The 18,493-nt window shown below is 43.3% G+C and overlaps 1 long non-coding RNA gene across 1 annotated transcript; it reads right to left on the reverse strand.

Moving 5' to 3' along the window:
• Positions 1 to 2,969: 2,969 nt before the first annotated feature.
• Positions 2,970 to 18,227, reverse strand: LOC123653066. The gene is made up of 3 exons (XR_006742700.1): positions 18,213 to 18,227; positions 12,939 to 12,944; positions 2,970 to 3,089 (listed from the first exon to the last, which is right to left on the reverse strand). It is a non-coding gene; the product is annotated as an uncharacterized LOC123653066 (long non-coding RNA).
• Between the last annotated feature and the right edge of the window lie 266 nt (positions 18,228 to 18,493).

Here is an 18,493-nt window from a genome sequence, read left to right on the forward strand (position 1 = left end):
TATTTCAAAAAAGGGACTGTATTTCCTTCCAAGCATTATTTTAATTTTTTCTCATAAGCTTTAAAATGTATTTTTTTAATTATTCATTTTAAAATATGTTCTACTTTTCTTTTTTTTATCCCATGGAATATTTGAATTGTATTGTTTAATTTTTAAGCATTGGGGTTTTTGGGTTTTTTTCCCCCTAGATTTTTTTTTTTTAAATATATTTTATTGATTTTCTTACAGAGAGGAAGGGAGAAAGATAGCTAGAAACAGGATGAGAGAGAAACATCGACCAGCTGCCTCTTGTACACCCCCTATCGGGGATGTGCCCGCAACCAATGTACATGCCGCTGGCTAGTATCGAACCTGGGACCTTTCAGTCCACAGACCGACACTCTACTTCTGAGCCAAACCGGTTTCGGCCCTAGATTTGTTATTGATCTCTAGCTTAATTCCAAGGTGGTCAGAGAAGATATTCTGAAATATTTCAGTATTTTGAAATTGTTGAGACTTTCTGTATTACAATATATTAATTTTAATAAATGTTCACGAAAAGAATGAGAGTTGGTCATTAGCCAGTGCTATTTTATATGCATGGCAATTAGATTAGATCTATTCATTGTACTTTTAATATCTTCTGTATCCTTACTGATTAATTTTTAATTTTTGACTTGTCCTACCAGCTATTGAGAAAGATATGCTAATGACTTCCACTGTGATTGCTAATTTGTACAATTCTTCTTTTTGCTCTGTCCATTTTTTGTCTAGTATATTTTGAAGCAATGCTATAGGGTACATATTGGGATTATAATATCTTCTTATTGGATTATCCCATTTATAATTATGAACTCTGTCTTTTTATCAATAATAAAATGTTTGCCTTAAAGTTCACCTTGCCTGATATTAGTAGAGTTGCACAAACTTTTTACCTGGCATATTTATCTTCCTTTTTATTTACATTAAACATTGCTCTATAGTTAAAAGTATATAGTTGGGTTTGTTTTAATCTAGTCTGACAATCATAGTCTTTTACTTGAAATTTAGTTCACTATGTAATTACTTAATTGAGTTCTAGCTACCATCTTATTTTTCATTTTCTATTAGGCTCTTCTCTTTTATATTCCTTTTTCCCATGTTCCTTTTCCTCCTTTCTGCCTCTTTTAGACTATTAAAATTTTAATTATGTAATGTTTTTATTTAATAACTTGAAAATTATATATTAGTTTCTTATTCTGATAGTAGTTATCCTAGAGATTACAACACATATCCTTGATTTATTACAGAATTGTACAAACTATTATTTTTACCATTCCTCTTATATTCTTAGACCCAAAAACCTTTTATGCTGTCTAACTCTCCATGATTTTTGTGTTCTCTTGCTTTGCATTTTAGTCCTACATAGCTTTTAAACTACAACTTACATTACTATTATTGTTTTTTACAATCAGTTATGATTTATAAATGCCCATATGTTTATTCTTTCCAATGTCTTTTTTCCTGTATTTTCTTAGGAAATAAACTTGCAACACAGCCAATATGTAAGTTAAGTGCACCAGTTAAAATATATTTGAGATGAAATTTTAATTAAATAATCACCAAAAATAGGTTGTAAGTTTGAGTAAGACAACGTCATTATCGAGGTCAGGCAATAATACTGATTTTTCCATAAAGCACTGAATTTATTCAGTCAAGTTCAAACACTTCCCATATGGTATTTATAGTTTTCAAAGAGAATTAACATTCAACTTTCAGTTGATCCCAATAATAACTTGGTGGATAAGCCAGAAAGACAAAGAATTAGGGATAATGGGAGGAAAGAGATTTGTCGACATTTATACACCTTATATTGAATCAAGTCCCTCATGCCTACCTAGACCTCTGACTATATGAATCAACTAGAAATACCTAAAATAACTCATGTTTATAAAGATAAAGATGCCCATAAAAAAATGCATCCTCAAAACATACAGTTTAATTCCAACTCCTTAAATGACCACCCTCTTCCTGCTTCTTATCAGTCCTCATCACTAGATTTTTTAAATTTTATTTTGTATATATTTTCTTTTTTAGTTTTATACTAGAGGCCCAGCGCACGATTGAAATCAAGCAAGGAGGCACCCCGCGGGCCGCCACAAGAGTCAGGCTGGACCGCTGCTGCAGGCAGCTGGGACCCCTGCCTGACTTCCTTCCCAGGCTCCTCCTGCCCCTCTGCTTGTGTCCACTCTGGAGCTGTCCGAGCCAGCACAGCAACTTGGCCAACCCCAGGCCCCCACCCGACCCCCTGCCTGTGTTTGCTCCAGGTCGCTGGAGCTGCTATGCCAGCTTAGGCAGGCTCCCCTGTTTCTGTCTTCTCCGTCTTCGCTCCTGGCCTCACTTGCACGTGCAACCTCCTCCTGTTGGGTCATCCCATTACGGCATCCCAGCCTAATTTGCATATTACCTCTTTATATATTATGCCTAGGGGCCCAGTGCACAAATTCGTGCACCTTGAAAGGAACTGTGGGCCGTGAGGCTGCAGTGAGCCCAGGGACAGGTCTCGGCCCATACTCTGTGCCCCTGCTGGCCACTCATGGTGGCAAGGGGCAATCAGGGCTGACAGCTGCTGCTTATATTCGCTGACGGTACTGAGTGATCAGGACTAGCAGTGGGTGCGAGTGGTAGCTCTGGTGCTGGCAGCAGGTGTGAGCACTGGGCAGGACCATGGTGCATGGAAGAAAAGAATTTTCAGTAGGCTTGCCCCGCCAGAGGTTTGCCCTGATGACAGTGACCAGCACAGTGCCCTGCCTTGGTTTGGCACCCCTGTTCAGCTGCTCCAACATCCCACCATAGCTGACCCCACTATGTTCCATGCTCTGCCACCTGCTGCCAACGCCTGCCATGTTCCGCACATGCCCCCTGGTGATAAGTGCACGTCATATCAACTGATTGGTTGTTTCGCCATTTGGTCTATTTGTATATTAGGGTTTTATATATATAGATATTTCAGAGAGAGAGAGAGATAGAAACATCAATGATGAGAGAAAATAATTGATTGGCCATCTCTTGCACGCCCCAAACTGGAGTTCCAGCCCACAACCTGGACATATGCTCTGCCTGGGATTGAACTGTGCCTGAACCCTGACTTCCTGGTTCATAGGTTGATGCTCAACCACTTAGCCACACTGGCTGAGCTATCAGATTTTTAAAAGTCAAAGCATATATAAACATCTGCCTACAGCAAATACAGTGAGTTTTCAGTCATGAGGAAACCCATTAAAGTCAAGGCTGATAATACACTGTTTATTTTAGTCTTTCTGCTTAGTTTTCCTTTCCAGGCACTGGACTGAACTTAGTTTTCAAAGCCAAAAATGATGATTGTTTATATATCTAAATTTATTAATACTTTACTCATAGAAATTTTTAGGTACAATTGATTCCAAGATTATTTTGGGAATTTCTCACTGGTTAAATCTAAACTATATTCAGGGGAAAGCCAAGAAACATATTCTGTAAAGAGAGAATATGCTAATTGACTGCCCCACCCTCAAAGATGGCAGTGTCCATAGCCAATAGGAGGAAATATGCTAATTGACACACCATCGCAATGATGGCATTGCCCACAGCCAATAAGGAGGGAATATGCTAATTAACTGCTAACCCCTCAAAGATGGTGGTGCCCACAGCCACAAGATGGTGGCACCCAGTCCTCTCAGCCCCCCCCACCCCCCCGGAGTGGCAGGTGCACAGCAAGACAGGACCTGCCCCCAGGCGGGCTTGGCTGCTTCATGAGCCTGCCTCCAGAGCCTCCCAGGCCCCTCAGCCCCCCAGCCGCCCAGGGCTGGCCTGAGGCACAGGGGGCCGGCTGAGGCTTGCACTGCCAGCAGTGGCAGCAGCAGAGGTGTGATGGAGCATCGCCTTCCCCTGATCACCGGGTCGCCTCCTGCCCCTGAGGACTCCTGGACTGTGAGAGGGGGCAGGCCAGGCTGAGGAACCCCCCTGCCTCCAGTGCATGAATTTTCATGCACCAGGCCTCTTAGTTAATAATATAAACTTTTGATATACATAAAACTCTTCTCATCTAAAAGAAGGCAGAGTAGGTGCTCACTAAGGGTTGATTAAATAAATTAAAAGTTCTTCAGTGTCTACCTCTGTCTCCTCAGTTTACCCAGAGTACTGACACAAAGCAAAATAGGATAGAGTTTGGATAAAAATTTGGTTTCTGATTCTCCATCTTCTCCCCCTACTACAGATTTAATAGAAAGTAAACTGCTGCTCCAATGATGTTATAACAGGCAGGATCCTGCCCCTCTCCAGGTAATGGGGAGAGAGCATTTGGTTTGGGGTCATAGTTGACATGCTTTGGGACAATTGTGCCACCTCCTCACTTCTTGTCTCTGGAAATTCCTGCTGTTCACAGTCTCTGCAGTAAAGGACAAGCTAAAGTGGCCCTGACCTTACCCATGTCCACCTCACCCCATTGTAAACAGACCAGGATCAAACTCGGACAGCAATTAGACTCTCCCAAGAATTTGAGCCAAATTACAGAAATCACAATCAGTGGTTATGGACTACCGCTGAGAGCTCACATCCAGTGGGAGCTGAGGTTGGCGCCAGGGCACACAAGTCAAGTACAACCAGAGTTACTTGAGGACAAAATTATAAATAATCAGAGGAAGCCAAGTCTCTAGAGAAAAGAAATTAGACATGTTTTAAAAGGCAAGGAGAAGAGTAAAAAAAAAAAAATAAAGAATCAGAGTCCAGCTGACTTTCTACTTCCCAGCTCCCGTAGTTATGAAGTCCATCTGGACTTTGTTTCCTGCTCCTGGACATCTATAAGATTGCTGGCTTTATTTTCACTTAACTCCTCTTTTTAATTTGAGTTAATTCCAGCAAGATTCCTAGCAACCAACAATTGGTTTAATCTCTTTATTTTTTTAAAAAATTATTGATTTTAGAGAGAGAAGAAGGGAGCGAAAGAGAGAGGAACACATCTATTTGTTGTTCCACTTATTTATGCATTCATTGGTTGATTCTTACATGTGCCCTAACCGGGAATCAAACCTGAAACCTTGGCATATTGGGACATGGTCTAACCAACGGAGCTACCCAGCTAAGGCCACAATTTCTTGACGAATAGATCTCACCCTTTCCCTTAGGCACCCAGTGCTTTGGTGCAGCCCTCCCCTCTCCCGTGAGGAAGGAGAATGATCTGAAAATCTTTCACACCAGCAAATACTTGGTTCGCTGGCTTTTCCAGTAACATTTCAGAAAACACTGCTGTTAGAAGACAACATTAGATCCTAAGGAATAATGATTCACGATACTATTTTTAGCATTGGTTGGAATACATTTTAGGAGGAGTCTTCCCAGAGTATCTTCTGTGATCTCGTAGCTGACCACTTCTTTTGCCTAAAAGGGCTACTTACCATTACAGATAAACCTTTCCCTGTCCCCCACACGCCACCCAATACCAAATCAACTCTTCTATCAAATTGTAAGTGCCTTGAAAAAGAGGATGTATGTTTCTACCACCTTTGCATTCTCAGCATCTTAGTACAGTGTCTAACAATTACAACAAATATTCCCTCTCCTCCTCTCATGAATATTTTGAGAATGCCATGACCTGATAATCAGTTATCACCTTTTCAGGAACTCTCCTTTTCCCTTTACCATTCCTTCTGGACTTCCATCTATCCTTGGAGCTCTGCTAGAGTTCTAAACATTGCTCTTGAAGAGCATGAGGAAAAGAGGAAAGCAGTGTCAGCTTTACTTAGCCCAGGAAAATAAGACTTAGCGACTGCCTAGCCAACATTCATAAAGTCATCCTTGAAGGAGCCAGTATCGGCAGTTAACAGAGGTTTTCTGAGCCAACTGCACAACCTCTCATTCCATCTGGGTACTCCCAACATTGGCCAGCACATTCACAAGCTCACACCCATCTCATGCCAGTCATAAAAATGACTCTCCGATGAAGACACAGTGGACACACAGAACATTTGCATCAATGCAGGCATCAGTATACGTATACATCCAGTGGCCCCAAAGGGCTCCTCTGTGCAATGTTTAACTGTTTCCTTGAAAAAGAGACCATTCTCACAGATCTGATTTAAGGCCAATGAGGGAATATTAATATAAACTCTCAGATACAGGACTAATCATAAATACTGTTTTAGAATAATTATCTTCGTGCATAAAGGACTGCTTTTTTTCTTGAAAGACTACCATTAACATTTTATTTCCCTTATCTATGTGATTAAAGACAAGAGTAATATTCAGAACCCTCAGAAGTCATATATCGACATAAAAAAATTATGTTTCGAGAATGTTTGGTTTCTAACATATTATGTATTTTATTTTTTCTGGTACAATAGTAGCATTTATTTTCTAAACATTTCAGTTCTTACCAAATGAGTCATTGTTAATGTAGAAACCAGCTGAATCATCTGTCCTTCAGTCAATAGTTGTTTTTCTTGTATGTGTTCATCATTTTACTAAAAAAAGATATTAGGAATTTTTTTCGTTTGAAGTACTTTTCCCCTTTGGTTGTTAAGTTATCATTAATTCTGTGTTTGTTCAGATTCCTATTCATAATATTGAGGCAAAAACAAGTCATCTGCAGTCCTCCAGTATCTCAAATGTGAGGCCTTCCACATAGGAGATAAACAGAGAGTCTAGAACGGGTGGGATAGAAAGGAGAATTTTTTTTCTGATCCTCGAAAGGCCAGTAACACTGGAGATTCTAGTGATAAATCCAATAACAGTTATTTGATTGTAATTTGATCATCTCCTTTCAATAAATATGAAGAATGTAGTTGTCCTATCTTAAATATAACCACCTAGGATATATGCCACCTAGGGGACATATATTTTATTATATGTTCCAGATGGCTCCAAAGAAAAGCAAAATATAGGTAGATAGAAAGGAACAAAATATTACGTGTAACCAAACTGTGATTTTAGCAGGGAGAACGCTGGCCTGGGAGTCGAGAGAACTGAATGCTAGTCACTGTGGAATCACCAGTGAGTTGAATACCTCTTGTCATGTATTTGGCTTTCTTGTACCTCAGTTTCCCATGACTGAAATCTCATTCTAAGACTCATTGACCCCTTTTGTTTTAAATTTATTTTTTGACCCACATTTGTGACACAAAATCTTCCTAATTATTATGCATTTAACAATTAACTGTTCAGTAGCCATCAGATATTAAATGCAATAATTATTAGCTACTTTAATGCTTCCCATTCTAATCATATCAGTGGGGAAAAACTGTGGATTAAAAAGGTTTGGGTTTATTATGCATTCAGTACTCAGAGAAATAATTTGTCATAGACGATAGCTTCTATCTAAAACCACTATGCTATTGACTCCCAGGTAATTCTCAAAAAGAATTAATTGTTCTGACGAAAGTATCTTCCTAATATATTCGTATTATATACTCATAGACTGTGTATCATTAAAACGCATGGTCTACCAAAATCACATTTTAACATCATTAGCTTTTAAATATTAGAAACAATCTCAATGTTTGGAAAAGTCTAGTGAGCATGATTACATTGGAGATTTTCAGACGCAATGTATCGATATCAGGGAATATAAGTGGGTTGAAGCGTCTGTGACGTTTTACCATTTTTTGTATGCAGTTTTCATTGTCTTATAATAATAATGAATGGTGCAAAGATAATAGGTTGTTATACCTTTTCTCCCCACTGCCTCCCCAGGACTGTACGGCACAGTTTCCCAGTCAGCTTGCTGCCAGATGGTCTCTGTGATGTCAGGAGAGGATTTAGGTTTCCTCTCAGGGCCAGGGCATGGTAGTGGTGGGTTGGACCATGAAATTGCCATAATCGGTCAGAAAGGATTGCCTACTGGCCGTTGCATGGGGCTCGAGCTGAAGAGTGGGTGAGTGTGAATTCCAGCCCTGAGAGTCACTGGCAGGCCTTGGCCTGTGAAATGGGAACAACACCCACTTTGTAGTGTTGATGTAGGCTTAGCCATGACGTCTTATAAGCACCGTGTCTGGCCATCGTAAATGTTCCACAAAGAATTATTATAGTAATACAGCCTTTTATCCGTGTAATTTAGGGAGTCTCTTTATTTTCTCTTTAGCCATTTCTGCATATTTGGCCAAGATGACGGTGGCTGCAATGGAGACATATGGGAAATGTTCGGCCAGCATCCTTTTGAAAGCCCAGTAGCTTTAAAGGCCTTCTATTCCTGTCCTTGTATGCTCTGGCATGTCCTAGTAAGGTCACAGATAAAATTTGACACATACTGGGTTAGAATGTCTAAGTAGGAAATGTACTGAAGCAAATCAAGAACAGAGTTTAAAAAAATAATAATAAAAAATAAAAACCAAAGCGCCCAGCAAACATTCTGAACTTTTTTGGCAGGCGGATTGGACAGCCTGAATCCCCAGACTTGGAGTTATTAATAGGGGCTCATTTTGCCATATTTTGGGGCAGTTACATATTTATCTGCCCTACAGAGAGAGAGAGAGAGAGAGTGTGTGTGTGTGTGTGTGTGTGTGTGTGAGAGAGAGAGAGAGAGAGAGACAGACAGACAGAGAGAGAGAGAGAGACAGAGAGACAGAGAGAGAGAGAGAGAGAGAGGCTTGCAAGGCTCGATGGCTTTCTGAAACGTGCTTCCCCTGGAACAGAGCAGGGCAGCCAGGGTGCCATTTGGCCATTTGGGTGGCACCGGGCCCCCCTGCACCCCCAAAGGCTCAGGCGATGCTCCCATCTGCTCTGGTGGAGTCATGAGCTGCCCCGCAGTAGTAATTCGCAGCTATTTATGACCGTTTTCATAGCGAAGATCTCGATTAGAAGGCCGTGTTTACATGCCGCGCGGCAGAGCGGCTCCATGAATCATTCCCACGGTAACCTTTGGTCACACCGACCAGCCAATTAATGAGAAACCAGCCCGCGGGCCGCGGCTGTGATTTACAGGCTCCCAGTTAGCCTTTCCTTTTCCTGAGCTGCTCTGCGGGGGGGAGACCCGGCTGGCCGCCCCTGCACAGCCTCCCTCCCGGTCCTCCCTGCAGCCCCCGCCTGCGCCGGGGACCCGGTAAGTCCAGGGAGCGCTGGAAACACCTGCGGACGTCATGAAGCAAGCAGGGCTATTTTGGGGCGCCTGTTTATTTTCTTAGGGTCACCGCTCCGCCTGTGGACTTCAGCGAGGGGATCCTGGAGAGCTTGTTTGCGTCAAGACCAAGCAAAGCCCTTCCCTCTGTCCCTTGAAACTGACATGAGGTTTTAATCCGTTGTTGTCGCATCCCGACTCTCTCTTCTGGTCTCAGGGTGAGGAGGGTCGGCTGAGACTCTCCCGTGAAATTAATGCAAAGCAACATGAAAGCAGAAAAAGGTTATGCGGCTCCTCTTGGCCGTGCACTGGCTCTGTGACTTAGGGGGGCAAGGCAGCTAACCTTTGGATGGGAGAGGTTTTCTGTGTGTGTGTGTGTGTGTGTGTGTGTGTGTGTGTGTGTGAGTGAGTGAGACCGGCCAGGGGCCTCCTGTGGACCGTGACTCCTCTCTCCCCTGTTGTATGGGGACCTGGAGGTCGAGCTGAGCCAAAGTGGACTCAGACCTGCTAAGGAAGTCCCGACCCCTGAGGGACTATCTCCAAGTCTAACCGGGTCCTTTTCTTTGCTGTGCCAGGCAGTGGGCTGGACAGAGGAGAGAGGCTGCCCTGCAAGATGCAGAGTTCGGGAAAGCTCTGTGGAGGAAGTCTTGTCTAGGTTTTGAACGACCAGCAGCATTCAGAGGAGGGAAGGCATTCCAAGTCAGAGAGGAGAATGAGCAAAGGGGGAAGGGTCTGGGATGAGTCTCGAACAGGGAAACTTCCCAGGGGCTGGACCGCAGACTGGGAAGGAGAGATGGCAGCTGGGCTGCGGAGGTAGGTTGGGGTAAGGCCTTAGGTTTTATCCTGCCTTCAGTGCTGACATTGGAGGGTGGAGGCAGTATTTTAGGGAGGATAGTGTGTGGTGCTGTGCATGTGGAATTGGTGGGGATAGACTTGGTAAGAAGGGCCTGTAGCTTGAAGTAATGGAGAGCTGTGAATAAGAAAAAGGAAAGTAAGACTCATGTGGGGTGGTTTTATGACTACACACGTTGATTATATGCAAAGGGGGTGGAAACCATTGCTCAAAACGGAATTTTAAAATTTATTTTGTCAGTGCTTTACCCCGAACTGTCATTCAGTAAATCCTGACTGGATTTTTGCGGGGAAAATATGTTCCCCCTTTAGAAAAGGTTTTGGTGAGAAACAGCTTGAAAACTGCTTCTTAAAAAAACAAGTCACAGGGGAACGTGAGTGATTGAGAGAGTGACAAAGTGCTGGTGTCTCTCCAAAGAGCACACCAGGAGCTGATGCTTAATGGGGAAGGTTCTTGTCTTGTAGCGATTTTATTCCCTCATCAATATTGGAAAATACTTTCTGTGTCTTCCAGAAAGTGTAGAAAAATATACTACTAATGATGCAGTTAGCAAGTTTTACCATTTTTAATTGAAGAATGTATGTGAGAGTTAGAAAATGAAATCTGGAAGAGAACTTAAATCCTCTTACGAAAGAGGACAGGAGCGGGGACAAGCCGCCCAGCGGGGTGTGCGGGCCCATTGCTAGGAGGTAACTGCTTTGACCCCTGCTCTCGTGCGCTTCTGCTCTGCCACAAGAACCCCCCAGGCCAGGTTATTGCTGACATGGAAGAGCTGGTCTTTTCCATGTCCTCTTTCTAAAATCAAGAACTGTTTTATCAGATACAATTCTCACATTTCTCCTTACCATTCTCACATTTCTCTTTCCTGTTTATGGAATTAAATAATTCACGGCGAGGAAATCCTTGTGTTAAAGATACCTTAATCCTGGGGGGGGTGGGGAGGGGGGCGGTGGTGCATCCAGGGAAGGAAAGTGGGTGCATATAGGAAAGTACTCTGGCTGGCCCACTCAACTGGGGTTCAGGTAAGGCGAATTCGCCGAAACCGGTTTGGCTCAGTGGATAGAGCATCGGCCTGTGGACTGAAAGATCCCAGGTTCAATTCCAGTCAAGGGCATGTACCTTGGTTGCGGGCACATCCCCAGTAGGGGGTGTGCAAGAGGCACCTGATCGATGATTCTCTTTCATTGACGTTTCTAACTCTCTATCTCTCTTTCTCTTCTTCTCTGTGAAAAATCAATAAAATATATATATTTTTTAAAAAGGTAAGGCGAATTCACAAAGCACCAGGAAACCTCTGGCTCTGGAATTCTGTGTGCCCACCCCGCTGAGGAGAGGCATGGGGGCCCCTGCCAGGGAGTCACTGGGCCACTCCCTGCGCCCTTCCCTCTGTGCCAGTCTCTCTTCCATGCTTGGAGGGGGTTCTAGGATGATCCCAGTACCAAGTGCAACATGGGGGCAGGGTTCTCCACACCCCCAGCCAGTTCAATACCTGCTGAGTTTCCTACAGCTCAACTCTTGAGATGGCACCAGACTCCACTGGTTAAGGGCTCCGTCCTATAAGACTGCCCCTCGCCTCCGTTTCAGTTGTCAATCACAAGCCCAGTTGTCACCTGGGCTTCTGACTCACCAACTACGGATTGGGGGTTGCAACTATCCCCCTCCTTGAGTTTGCTTAACTGGCTAATGCAGCTCACAAAGATCAGGGAAACACGACTTGTTAGATTATTGGTTTATTGTCAAAGGATACCACTCAGGAACAGCCAGATGGTAAAGATCCCTAGGGCAAGGTGTGGGGAAAGGGCGCAGAGCTCCCATGCTCTCCCCAGGAGTGCCACCCTTCCCAGATCTCCTGGTGTTCACCCACCTGGAAGCTCTTCAACCCCGCCCCACCCCACACTGTTAGGGTTTTATGGAAGCTTTCTCACATAAGCGTGATCCCTTATTCCATTATTAGCTCCATTCCCAGCCCCTCTCCCCTCCCTGGAGGATGGAGGGCGGGGCTAAAGATTCCAAAGTTTCTCACCATGACTTGGTCTTTCGGGTACCCAGCCCCCGTCCAGGAGCCTACCCAGAGTCGCTCATTAAAACACATGCTTCTCTGCTAGAACCGGTTTGGCTCAGTGGATAGAGCGTCGGCTTGCGGACTCAGGGGTCCCAGATTTGATTCTGGTCAGGGACATGTGCCTTGGTTGCGGGCACATCCCCCATTGGGGGCTGTGCAGGAGGCAGCTGATTGATGTTTCTAACTCTCTATCCCTCTCTCTTTTTCTCTGTAAAAAATCAGTAAAATATGTTTTAAAAATGAATAAATAAAGTGTACATTCAGCAAGAACATGTGCAGCTGAGGTTTTTGAAAGGCTGTAATTGTGAGCACAACCCAGTGAAGCACTCCAGTACAGCGGGTCCTCTTTTACCATCGAGCTTATGGTGAAGTTGCTCTCATTGTGGGTATTTGTGCTGCAGTTCCAAGAATCTGTCAGTGAGGTTCCAGGAGGGCCGGCTGCACTAGTCAGTATGTTTTCATTAGGATGTTGTTCCATTAAACTCGGGCCAATGAATGTGCTTTATGATACTTGCATTTCAAAATTGGGATAAAAAGATATAGTGCTAGCCCTAACTGGTTTGGCTCAGTGGATAGAGCGTCAGCTTGTGGACTGAAGGGTCCCAGGTTCGATTCCAGTCAAGGGCATGTACCTTGGTTGTGGGCACATCCCCAGTAGAGTGTGTGCAGGAGGCAGCTGATGGATGTTTCTCTCTCGTCAATGTTTCTAACTCTCTATCCCTCTCCCTTCCTCTCTGTAAAAAGTCAATAAAATGTGTTGTTGTTTTTTTAAAAAAAATAAAGTGATAGGTGGTTTCTTAAGCTTAGATCTTTCCTTCACTATTATAAAGGCCAACTTTTTCTGAAGCAAAGTTCCTTCCGGTTATCAGAGATGGTCGCATGTTTCAAAAGAAGACTATTTGAAACCTTCCGCTGAGTTTTTCTAAGTGGAACTCCTGGGAGGTTTTCCCCTTGTTGATTGTGGAGTGGAGGGAATGTACTCTGGGCTGCTATTATCTATACTCATCGCCTCTCCCCTAAACTCCCCACTTATGCATCTGGTTCCTTACAGGAGATTTGAAACTATTTCCAGCTCAAGTGAATTTGAGTCCATTTTTGTCCCTTGCTGTCAATGAGTCCACATTAATACAGAGAGCAAGTGTTCCATGTTGTGACTGTTTCTTAGGACGGATTCTTCCATGCAGCCGGGCTGCCTGGGCATATCTTCGTACAGATCCCTAGAAGTTCTGGTTTTCTTGCTTAATCTCCTCAAAGCAGCTTTCCTTACACTCTAATTTTTTGTTCTGAGTCAGTGGGTGAGGCGGACGGCCTCGGTCTGGATATTCTTCATTATTGTTTCTTGTTCATGAAAGAGTCTCAAAATTCTGATTGGTGAATGCCTGTGCCAGGTGTCAGGTCCAAGGAGTCTCCCTGCTGCCTCCATGGAAGTTCTTCTCACATGTTTCTTGGCCCTTTGCGCTTCCTCCTCTGATTCCATCACTTGTCTTTCACAATAGAGGGGAGTCATCTTTAGAATCAGCCCTGTTATGTTATGTCCGTTTTCTTCTTGTCTCTAAACTTTATGCTTCTGATTGTTTAATTTTAGAAGTGTATAACATCTCAGGCCTCACACTGACTTTGTCTTCCTCTGGCAGATTTCTGACTGTAGATAGAATTTGTTCAAATTTGATTCCATCACGGTTCAGGTGTTAAAATGAAAACTACAATAAACTTTCAGCGTGCCTTTAATCTTGATTTAAATCAGTCTAGATTGAATAAAAATGACCTATTTGATGGTACTTTAGTTTTGCACTTCCTGAAGAATAGAATTAGAGGCAAAGACACTGTAAAAAATTTCAGGAAGTTTAGAGCACTATACTTGATATTTCAGTCTCTGTTTGCTTTTTTTTTTTTTTTTTATCATCACCTGTGTCACTTTTAACACATCATTTTTCTTTTCTCCCTCTAAATGGGAATAGAGAGGGAGGGTTAAGCTATGTCAGTGATTCTCAACCCTGGCTGCACATTAGAACTATCTGAAAAACTTAAAAAATATATATATACTGGTGCCCACCCCAGGCCAGTTAAATCAGTGCTCCAGAAATGAGATCTATGTATCAGTATTTTTGTTAAGAGCCCTGGGTGATACTGGCAGTCACAAACATGACCTCTAATAACCCTTGTAGTAAACATCGGTTTGACCCTAAGGCCTACTGAGACTTGGGCAGTGTATTAAACTTTTCAGTAATTTTTAAACTGAAGGTTCCTCTTTATTTTTCCACATAATCAATGGTGTTTAGAACTGGCCAATAATAGGTGGCTTGTAAGATGCTTGCTGGTGGCTGAGGTGTTTCATGAGTCCTCTTGCTTTTCCCACTCCTCCTCTGGTCTCCTTTCATCTCTAAATGAAACATTGGTATGGACTTTTTGGAAATAAAAAGTAAATGAACATACACTCTTGCTCACAGCAGTATTATTCACAATAGCTAAAACATGGAAGCCACCTGAGTGTCCATGAACAGAAGAATGGATGAGCAAAATGTGAGGCAATGTGACTCTTAATGTTGTGAATGGATATAAAGGAATATTATTCAGCCTTAAAAAGGAAGGAAATTCTGCTGAAATGAGTTTGGCTCAGTGGATAGAGCAATGGCTTGCAGACTGAAGTGTCCTGGGTTCAATTCCGGTCAAGGGCATGTACCTTGGTTGTGGGCACATCCCCAGTGGAGGGTGTGCAGGAGGCAGCTGATCGATGTGTCTCTCTCATTGATATTTCTAACTATCCCTCTCCCTTCCTCTCTGTAAAAAAATCAATAAAATATATATTTTTTTAAAAAAGGAAGGAAATTCTGACATATACTACAACATGAACTAACCTTGAGGATATTATATGTGAAGTAAGTCAGTCACAACACAAAAACAACACTGTATTAATCCCATAGATGAGATACTTAGAAGAGTCAAAATCATAGAGACCAAAAGTAGAATTGCGGTTGCCAGGGATTCGTGGCAGGTGGCCCGGGATAAGGAGTTATTGTTTGATGGGTAAAGAGTTTCAGTTTTATAAGAAAAGAGTTCTGTGGGTGGGTGGTTGCACAATAATATGTGTTGAATGCCTCTCAACTGAACACTAAAAATAGTTAAGATGGAAAGACCACAGATACATATCTCTCCATGTCAAAAAATAAATAGGGTGGAGATGAAAAAATTTATATTTTGTGTATTTTACCACAGTAAAAAGAAATTTTCTTTTTAAGTAGATAAACCAAGGGGGATAAATAAATGCTCAATGTATCATATAAATCACTAACCCAGGGGACAGCCAAATTCACTTCTTCTTGTCCCCACTTGGAGATTAAAATAAAAAAAACATTGGGTTCAGCGTGTATAACGTGAGTTTTGCAGACATGGTTGCCAATGAAGAGGAAAATACGGAGCTTAAAATAAAACCCACTTCAATAAAAATAAAAAAAATTTAATGTAATCCATAGCCTTTCAAACAACCAGTTCCTTCTCACTTACGCGCATATTTCACCCAGGAAGTGTTCAGTCATAGCTTGTGGTTGGCAAAGAGTGTGTGTCCAGCACAGGGTCCAGCCCAGATTCACTAACAAAATATGACCTCTCTGCTGCACCAGGACTGTCTTCCTGGGAGGAGGACACCTCTAAGGCACACAGAGATACTCCGTGACATGCTGCTTCATTTCCTGACAGAGACCACGAGGGCGGAAGAAGCGGTCCTGCCTTGAACCTCACACAGGAAGTGTCCTGGGAGCCCTTTGGGAGCACAATCAATGAAAGGGTCTGAGGTTCCCAGAGAAGCTGCTTTGATCACAAAAACATGAGCTTCCTTTTTAGAACAAACTACTGTTTTCTTTTGGGTAATTATTGACCAGGCTCTTCTCTGTTGAGTCCGTAGCCAGCCAGCACTGACCAGAAGTGGGTCAAGGTGAAGCTTGCTTCCCCCAGGCCACAGATGCTGGGGAACGTGAGGTGGGAGCACAGAGGCCCCAGCTCTCCCGTTCAAAAGCCATGTGCGGCAGGGGGAAAAGGGCTGCAGTTCTTTGACGCTTGGCTTACATAGCTTCACATTTCAAAGAGAAGTACTTTCCTCCTCCCACTGAATTCAGTTGCTTTAGAAGCACTCTGATTTCTTTTAAATTAATTTTTGTTAGACCTGGAGAGTATATTTAACATTCAGTTTACATTAATAATACAGGCCTGGGGACACTATGAACCTCATAGTTTGAGTCTCCAGAACACAGAGATGAAAAACCTTGTCCTAGATAAGCTCACGCTCCAGGGGCCACCGGCATCTACAGGAAAGGGGAAGACAATTTTTAAAATGCTTCCCAATGCATCTGCTCTCATTTTATGAGAGGAGGGAGATCTTCATGGTTTTCACTGACCCTCAGAGGAAATAAATACCTATTAGATTTCTGTGTATATGTTTACTAGTAGCCCTGCGCACGAATCCATGGGCCAGGAGGCCGCCGCCACCCTCCTGTAACTCCCCCTGCCCCCCCCCCCCTCCCCTAGCTTGCTGCCCTGCCCCCTCTTATAGATCTCCGCCTCCCGCTTGTAGTTTGATGCCCCACCCTCCTGCAGATCTGAGATCCTGTCTCAATGTGGTTAGTTGTTACACCTCAGGGTGTAGCATAATGGACAATTAGCATATTCCTCTCTTATTTTATAGGGTTGTATATTTTTTAAATTGTGGTCAAATATGCATGACATAAAACTTACCATCTTAACCATTTTTTTAAGTGTATAGTTTGGTGGCATTAAGTACTCTCACATTATTGTGGTACTGCCATCCACCCACAGAACTCTTCATCTTATGAAACTGAGACTGTGGCCTCTAAACAATAACTCCCCATTCCCCCCTCCCTAGCCTCTGGCAACCACCTTTCTCCTTTCTGCCTCTGTGAATTTGACTGCTCTGAGGACCTCGATAAGTGAAATCATTCACCATTCTTTTGTGACTGACTTTTTTCACTCGGCATGATGTCCTCAAGGTAGAGTTTCATTTATTTGTTTTTCAAAAGAGCTAATACTTTCAAGTGTCTCATGAACAATCAACTGCGTTGTTCTATCTGAGATGTCCTGGTTTCTTTACCCGTCTTATTAGCAAGTCACAGCTCTCGGTGGTAAAGGAGTTGATAAGATGTCATTTTGCACATACTCGAGGGAAATTAGCGGATTTTTTCATGAATCGTCTAGACCACACGTGTCAAACACAAAGCCCTCGGGCCAAATCTGTCCCGCCAGGCCTTGCAATGTGGCCCGCACCGCGCTGTCATCACTGCACTCTGCTGCGTTTCCATCACAATGACAGTTTATGACTGTTCAGTAAACCATTCGGCCTGCGATTTAGGCTGGATTTTAGATTTTGGCCCCTTCTCTGATTGAGTTCGACACCCCTAGTCTAGACACATCCAAAGCTCTGTGAGCTCTCAAAAACACCAGCACCGCTCCTCTGGCTTCGGAGGCCATGAAGCAGTTTCACAGGAGGGAGAGAAGGCAGCGGCCTGACTCAGAGCTGCCTCACCAGCCCCCGGCCCACACAGCTCCTCACGGCTCTGCACTTGATTACGGGTGTGTACAACCATCTGGTCTGTGGGCTTAGCAGTAAGAATGGGAGGCTCAGGCTCTCCATGTCACATGTTGCTATATTTTATTTAACACTTGTTATGTGGTGGCCAACACCGCCCCAAGCACAGCATAAACCTGGAATTCTTCAATGCAGTCTCTGTCTCTGGTACAAGAGACACTTGGGCCAAATGTGCTTCAGGGGACTGGAGCCCATTTCCTAATGCCTTTCAAATACAGAGTCTTGATTGTTGAAACTCTAACAATAGTAATATTAAAAAAAAATTTTTTTTAATAAGTGCTATTTTAGTAAAGAGTCTCCAGGCAAATTTCACTATACTTCATTAGATTTCTGTCCTGGAGGAAAATATATCCCTCCATATTCCATTGGTGTTAGTGCAGGAAATGAAGGTACCATTTCTACTCAATATATCATTTGCTGTTTCTATTGAGCAAATCAGTGGTTTCAGCTAAAGAGTTGTGATTTTCATCTCAATCTATGTATTGGACTTTAGTAAACAGAACATTGCTTTTTCTTCATAGGAAAGCCACGTTCAAGGTACATTATCTTATCTAATAAAAGTGTAATATGCAAATTAACCATCACTTCGTCACAAAAATGGCAGCGCCTATAGCAGCCGGGTTGCTGGACGCTGCTCAGGCAATGAGCCCCAGTGTCCCACACCCTCCAGTCTGCAGAGGGAGGGAGGGCAGGCCTCTGGCCAAAGGCTGGCCAGGGTGCAGGATGCTAGCATTGTTGCAGGATGGACTCTGGGACAAGCCCCTTCCCCATGAATGAATTTCGTGCTCCGGGCCTCTAGTCTAAAATAATAAAAGTGTAATATACAAATTGACCCAACGACCCAACAGCAGAACGATGACCACACTATGACACTCACTGGCACCACACCAACCAAGGTGGATGTGATGCCATTGGTCCTGGGGGCCATGCCATCACCCCATG

Source organism: Pipistrellus kuhlii, unplaced genomic scaffold, assembly GCF_014108245.1.
Source record: "Pipistrellus kuhlii isolate mPipKuh1 unplaced genomic scaffold, mPipKuh1.p scaffold_m20_p_3, whole genome shotgun sequence".
In the NCBI taxonomy this organism is placed as follows: Eukaryota; Metazoa; Chordata; class Mammalia; order Chiroptera; family Vespertilionidae; genus Pipistrellus; species Pipistrellus kuhlii.